Below are 7,976 nucleotides of genomic sequence, written 5' to 3' on the forward strand. Positions count from 1 at the left end.
ACATTAATTTCCCAGACACACTCATTCTTTTCTCTGGAGGTATAATTATCTCCTTGTTGCCTTCCAATACAGGACTCCAGGAGGTGTTTTTTTTTTTTTTTAATGAGTTATATCATGCACTGTTTTTACAAAACTGGGCGCATCGTGCACGTAAGAAATCGCTCGCATAACCCATCCTGCACCGCATTAATCCTCCCAGAGATTAAACATCGCACACAGATGGTGGGCATGTTGTACTCGCATCCCGTGATCTGCTGCCACGGCTCCGTGATGGTCGACCGTGCGCCTGAACATATCCACGCAGATTACATGAAAGCCCGATCAGGCCTGAATGTATGAAACGCAGGGAACGCATCCCTCACGCACTCTCACAGCGCGTCCAGCGGCAGACTGCAGCGAAAGTGCTCAGCTGCTCATCTTAGATAATCTCAGGTCAAGAACATCATGGAAGAGGGACAATGATGAATGCTGTGCAGTGGAAAACACAGATAATGCTTTACTGGAGTGATTCGACGTCCCAGTAACCTTTGTACATTTAGGTCAGACGTTTATATCCCCCTATTGTTGATACAGTACGTATCAACTTAGTGGAATGTTTTAGTCTCAAAGTCTAGTTTTCTGGTTTATGACCGCACCTGTAAAACTAATGGCTTTTCTATCTGTTCCAGGTGGTTTGAGATACTAGTCTGTGAAACAAGCTGAAACAAACCCACCTTAAAAGAGCTATAGCAGTTTAATGTACACTATACTTAGGATGTTGTCACCACTTTTATCACCACTTTACCTTGCAGTCAGGCAGCCTTTACAGCCGCCAAAGTCCAACGACAAAACTTGCAATTTTTACCCCGCAGAGAAACACGGTGGGTAAGGCCAAATGAAGAGTTTTATTTCTGCAAGTTAAGCCTTTAAAAATAGTCAACAATGAAGGAAAAATAAACAAATGCATCAGTATTTTGGCAATTTAAGTTTGAGAGGAAGACATAAACTGATTATCTGAAGATTTCTAAAATCCTGATTATAGTTTCCTTTGTACTCCTTCTGATGATGTGCTGATGCTATAGCAGTGCGACTACATAGGCACAGAAAATGGGTGTTGGCCTACAACACAAAACCCAACAGATGCTTCTTTTCTTGCAGCAGCCAAAGTGTTAAGACCCTTGCGCTCTCATTAATCTCTATTGGCCCGTGTCACTGCTCAGAACAAAAGGCGAGATTACTCCCATCCTAGGGCTCAGACTCTCATTTAGCCACATACTTCGAGCCATTATTCAGCCATCATAGGGAAGCCAGAAAAACAAATGGTATTTACCTCAAAGCCCCCCATTACCTCAGGGCGGAGGAGGCTGCGGAGCCAAGAGATGGGGGGGAAAAGGGAACTGGGGTATAAACAATACTTTGAAACTCATCATGGAGCTGCACCACAATCGCTTCCTCTGCAAGTGTCAGACCGTCGCCTGTCATCTAAGAACATGACAAACGAGCGAAATGAGCTGGAGAAGGATTTGACTCAGATGTCTGACATCGCCATCTAATCCTTCACTTCACTCTGGAGGCACTACGGCGGGATGAACTTGATTGCCATGGCAACCGACTCAAAAATAATCCTGCAGACCCTGAAAGCTCGGGTAATTGGGTTTGATTTTGATTGCGGTATTAAATCACAGCCTGTTTCCACACCAAAAAAAAAATGATTGATGTACAAATTGGGCCGTTAATTAGTCGCCCACATGAAGGCGGCCCCGCGGCCTATCGCCGTCTAAAATCAAGGAGCTCATTGGTGTGATTTTAACCTACAAGCTTCTTACACGGATGAACCACGGCTTAGCCTCAAAAGCACCGCTGATTACATCTGCAGCGCTGCACAGCGCCGTCTATCACCGGGCCCGCATCTAATTTGGCACGTTGCGATATCAGGCTTTGATTTATAAGTTACAGGTTGCCGGAGTCGAGAAAGCAAAGTCAAGGTGAAGGAGGAGAAGGGATGAGCGCGCCGAGGGCGAGGCGAAGGAGACGGGTGACGCCGGGCGGCCCTGCGAGCGTGATAAATCCGCGGTTTGGGCAGCAGCCACGAGCCACAGAGGGCAGCCTGCGCCGTGATTAACTTTAGATAAAGGAGGGAACGAGCCTATCCGAGCAGGACCACGAGCTCCTCGAGGAAACTGAGACGAGATTTAAGCGCAGGATGAAGAAAACCGCACTCTCCCTTGATTTTGTTATTTTTAACGCGCTGGTCTTTTCTAATGGTTGACCGCCATCCAGAGCGGGAAAAAACACTCCACGAGAGAAAATGAGTGTGACAAAGCCATATTCTGCTGCTGCTGCCGCTCCTACTGTGTGTGTGTGTGTAGGAGCCTTCAGCAAATGTATAAACCCCTCCAAGGGACTGGTGACATTTCCCCGGTTTTGTGCACCATACAAATTATATCCATGGCTTAACAGAACCCATGATCTGGCCTCTATGGCATTCACCTTAATCACTGCTGACACACTTTTCATCACAGTCGTGACCTCATCCACCACTTATCGTAGAAGGTCACAGGGCGGTTTTTCTTTCTTTCTTTCTTTTTTAATATTTCCTCACACCTTTTCTTGTGCCTCAAACCTTGTTTTGTTTTTTTTTGCCAGTCCAACAGGTACGGATTGTTGCAGCGCCGGATCCCAGATGTGCGTTTGCAATGAGCGTGCATGAATAACGACGAAGCAGAAAGTGAAAGGAGGAGGTTGCATAACCTATTTTGAACGCTCGCAGTCTTTCTCCAAAATTGACACCGAGCAAACAGTGCGACACATGTGTCTGCCTACTGAATGGGAATTAGACGCACACAAAGGCACATCAAAGGGCGTGATTGAGGGTGTTTGTTCCACAGGAGATGAGTGAAAGGGACTCGGCGAGACATTTCAGACGTGAATTACTTTCATCATCCGCACGCGCGCACACGTGCGCACACACACACGGCACGCCATGATAATCATGTTAGTGCGTTTACAAATATTCCCGTTTCGCAGAGTCTTGAGGGGATGAACAGAGGCCACTTCCTTTCTTATTCAGATGCCGAGGAACATACGTGCGCGCAGATTTCAGCGGAAGGTCGCCTCGATTTTTGTCCATGAAGGATTTCGGCTGAATCTTTGTTTGTCACAGCGCCTCACCTTTGAGTCGATGCTCTGCAGAATACAAAAAAGACGTTTTGTACCTCTGCTCTGCTTAGCGGATACGCCTGGCGTTAGTCCCTAGTCCTCTGAAGCTTTAAAAACAGGTCACACATTTATACTTTTAATTTTAAACTAAAAGAAAAGAAAAAAACAACAACACATGCACATCAAACATTACTCACTTAGGATAAATATAAATAACACATTTGTTGGGGACTATTTTCAGCTAATGCACAAAGCATGCTCAGCATTCTTACAAATTACATCTGCATTCAGGACCGGTGCATAAAATCAGCCATGTAAGAGTCTGAAAGGATGTGCATGTGTTATTTCAGCTGCTTGTCAAAACATATTCGAGTTACAGTTAATAATGGATAACAGCTTAAAGTGCAGAATGGGGCCATTCGCGTTCAAACTGGAGGAAAGGTGTAGGAATTACAACCATTTTTGTGCACGGGGGCTCAGGGCTTCAAGCGTGATTTGACTAATTAAACCACAAATAAAATGATCATCTGCAGGCAGTGACTCTCTGACTTGTGAGTTTGTGTCTTTCTTTTCTTTTCTTTCTCTTCCAGGACTTTACTGCTGCCGTTCGGAAAGTTTTGAAATCCGAGCTCGATCGGGCGGAGCTTATGCGGGTAGCTCAGCCGCTGCAAAACATTCTTTTCTAAAACTTCTGGGTTATTCTCAGAGCATGTTTTGGGTCATTGCCTATCTGTTATCTGTGCTTCTTCCGTCCTAGCTTCATTTAGCCGAATCTGAGCCCGTCCTCTGGCGCATCATCAGTAAACACTAGTAGTGAGCCGGGACCATGCATGCCCGTGCGTCACACTGATACGGATGATCTAAATGTTTTTATAAACATTAAAAATGCGGCCAAACATGTGTGGACCAAAGGATAAAAGCGAGGCCTTCAACTTCTCAACTTCTGTTGAGTGCTAAACCGATTTCCATTTCAGTCCTAAATCGAGGACAAACTATTCACATTCACTTGTTTTATTTGAGAAAAAGAAAACCATTCTCACATGTTTTACCGCTGTACACAGCTTCAATTCAGTCACGTAAAGGCGGCTGAGGGTTACACCCAGTTATTAAGAGACCAATTACTTCCTTTATCCGGTGAGGTGTTACTATTGATCACAGGGCTGGTGATTACACACCCTCTGAGACAGTTTCTTAAGATGACCTCGCTCCCTATTAGACATTCCTGACTTTCTCAATCCCACTGGATCTTAGTGTAAAAGGTGAACCGAGGTTTGCTTCAGCATAATGTGTTGCAGTTGCGTAATCTGTTCTGTAGTCTAATTTTAGGGCGTGTTTAGTTTGTCCCACAGTAATTGGCAGATGAGAAAATGTAAAACGTGTCCTCTTCTGGCCTCTAAAATGAATGTTGTTCTAGGCTGTTATATCTTCCTGGAGACTGGACCTATGGGACGATGAGTCAATCGACGGATGAATCAGTAATTAAAATAACAGCCCTAGTCCATAAGACATTTCAAATAATTTTGGGTCATCCAGAAATGTCCATCACTGATTTTCTTACCAGGAAATATAATTGGATCTGTGGTTTCCGTGGTGCGGCCACTGAATCATTTTTGAACAAGTGTGGGAAAACCCGCACTCAAACCTGCTGATTGTAAAAGTTTATCGCTTTTCCTGGGATTCGATTTAGAATTTAGAAAAAACATATTGCCAGCATTTTTCTTTTCCACCAAAAGCAGTGTATGTGAAAATGCCAAAAATTTACCATTGTTCTGAGATGAGACGTCTGTCTGTTGGATAGAAGCTTCATCATCAACCTGTAACTGAGTTTAAAGGCGCGGCTCCGACTGCACCGAGTTGCGCTTGATGTCGCGCCAAACTCAGAAGACAGAGATGTTCTGGAGGCGTTTTTTCTAGGATCCTTTTCAAACACACATTTTCTGATGCTTGGACTTAAATCTTCTTTGTTTCGGATGAGCATAAACATCCCTGTGAGTTTGAAAATTACTGGATTGGAGACTCAAGATGGGACTCAGGGACTTTTTTTTTTTTTTTTTTTCCATTTCCAGCCGTGAGCCACTCTCTTGTAGTTTCTCATCAGGTTGCATAATGAACCGTGTAGTGAGGAGAAGCAGTGTCGCGTTTCGGGTCTTTCTTTTGTGCTGACACAGGACCGGCCGGCCGCACAAAGCCTGATTCAGGGGACCAAGAAAAGAAGTGGGAACATGAAGTGAAACCGGGCAACAGCAGCGACTTGGAAAGAAGTAGGAGAGCGAGAGGACTGACAGAGGGGAGAGGGTATAAGCAAAGGCAGTCCCAACGGCGGCGAGGAGGCAGCTGGCTCAGAGGTGTGCATGTCCTATTTTTAGTTTCCCCTCATGCACATCTCAAACAGCTGCTGAGGCATTTGCACACGGAGAAACTTCAGAGCATCGGTTCTGCAGAGTCGAAGAGCGGCTTTAAACCCGAGCTTGGCTCAGGTGTGTCAGCTCAGGGCTCCGCCCCTCGGCTCCGCTCCCCTCAGGTTAGCTACTTTTTCGCATGATGAGGTGGGGCGCAGGGTCACGTGACCCTCGGCGCTGCTGATGCACGCAGCCCGCAGCCTCTCAAGGAAGCTGGAAATAGCCTGCATCCCACGTGAGCGGCGCATGGAGGGGACGTGACGGGCTGAGAGAACAGTCAAAAGGAGGTCACTAATGACACGACGGGGCTGAGATGTCACCCCGCCGTCTCGCGTAAACACAAACATGCACAATACCTTTTCACGTCGACGAAGTGCACGTATTGTTTTCCTAAAGAAGCACTGAGCCGCTTTATATTTAATTCATGAAATGCTGCAGGAAACCTAAAAAAAAACCCACCTCAGTAATGAGCGGGAGCACCTGCACTTGAAATGCTATTCCTGTTGTCGCCGGCAGAACGGATGCTTCTGATGCACGTTTGAAAAATGAATGAAAATGTCCCTGAGCCGAGGCCTCGTTTAGGAAATGACTGAAACAATGTCGGCGCTGCGGTAATAAGCTCCTGCATGCGTAGGTAGGGGAGCAACTTAGCGCGCTACCCAGAAGTAAGAAAAGAGGTTGTTTCATTTATTTATCAAATATAAAATATTTAGAGGATTCAATCTGCCAGCAGAGGAGGACGGAGAACAAACTGTGGGTGAAAAAAAAAAAAAAAAGAAGAAGTGAAGTTGCTTTACGGATGGATGTTAAAATAAACATCCGGTACAGAACTAGCTGCTGCTCTGCATATACTTTGGTCTTAAATTACCTTCCCGGGGTTTGAGGCAGTCACGACTGAGTCAGATGACCCAGAGTGACAACGCTCTGCGGGCCATTAACCCATCGCTGTGTGTCTGTCGGCCTGGACTTTGTTAGAGAATGAGAGCGGGCCCTTCACCTGAATACAAAGGTGACATGTCTACACACACTCGCAGAGGCCAAACGGCTGCAGATGTTCCAGTCGAGCCAGTTTAACAGGAGTGTTTCTTCTCCAAACACAAGCTGCAGACTCACACGTTTACCCTGTGACAGTTCTGAAACGACTCAACACATATTTTAAAGGAAAGTGAGAAACAATTGAAAAGTGAGTCATCAAATCAGCACCTGGGAACCGCCACAACCATGACAGCGACTATAAATTCTGGGCGGAGGATTAGTTCCCTCTGAAAGGAGGGAGTTAATTATGTGACTTTGACACACCTAAAGTGCTCTTCAATTTTGTGGCTAATCCTCATCGTGCTGCTGCGTTTGGATTAGGCCATCTCTGACTGACGCCCGGTTCAAATTAAAGCTGCTGAAACACATACGCTCGCACGCGCTCGTCTGCGCATACGCCACAGTGAAATGATCGGGAGAAAAAAAACAAAAGAGGTAGAGGTGACGCTGAGACCAGAGGTGGCAAAAGTGTCCACATCCTGTACTTGTGTGAAAGTACAGATAAGAAAAAATATTCTGGTAAGAGTAAAAGTACTGATTTAACTCACTTACTCAAGTACAAAAGTACAGCCTCTGAAATGTACTGTAAGTAAATAAAGAAACAATACATCCGTTGATGATTTTGCAAAAGACAAAAGTCCTGCTGGAATAATCTAGACTTGCATGTGCATCTGGATCATTTTCAACAGCTTTGGTTTTAACTCTGCTTTCATGAACGCCAGAAGATTGTGGATTTTAGGTTGGCACAAGAAATCATTCTTGGTGTTGACGGCACCGAACAGTTCTCTTAAATGAGGCCATGGATGGGAAAGGTCTCGCCGTTCCAAATCATCTTAAGCGTAGCCGTCCCGGCTCACTTCCTTCCTCCATGCTGCTGCAAGTTCCCTCACCAACTCTCGCTCGACACCTTTCCACGGTCAACTGTCCCTCTTCTTCTTCTTTCCTTCTCTAGTCCGAAGCCCTAGTCGTGTCCGATCATATCACGCCTTTTACGTCACGTCACCCGTGGAGGTTAAAAAAAAGCAACATACCTGTCTGTAATGCCCAAGTAAATACCCAAGTAAAATGCAGGTACCTGAAAAATCTACTCAACTGCGGTGACCAAGTATTTGTACTTCGTTACTTCCCACCTCCGGGTAAGACAGATCGCATTCAATGACTTAGCAGCACTCTCTGGGTACGACAGCGTTTTAAATAAAACATGAAAAGGAGGAGAAAGAAGCACTCTTCCATATACAGAGACTTGTGGCATGCCATGATATTCTGAGAGACAGACCAGCGAGCTCGGAGCTATCCCCGGGGAGCCCTCTCCATCAGATGCACTATATATCAGAACCATCAAACATGGGCCCCCATCCCACAACATGCGAGGCTCCACAGCGGAGGCCAGACTGACCGGCGGGC

The sequence above is a fragment of the Mugil cephalus genome, chromosome 5 (assembly GCF_022458985.1).
Source record: "Mugil cephalus isolate CIBA_MC_2020 chromosome 5, CIBA_Mcephalus_1.1, whole genome shotgun sequence".
NCBI lineage: Eukaryota > Metazoa > Chordata > Actinopteri > Mugiliformes > Mugilidae > Mugil > Mugil cephalus.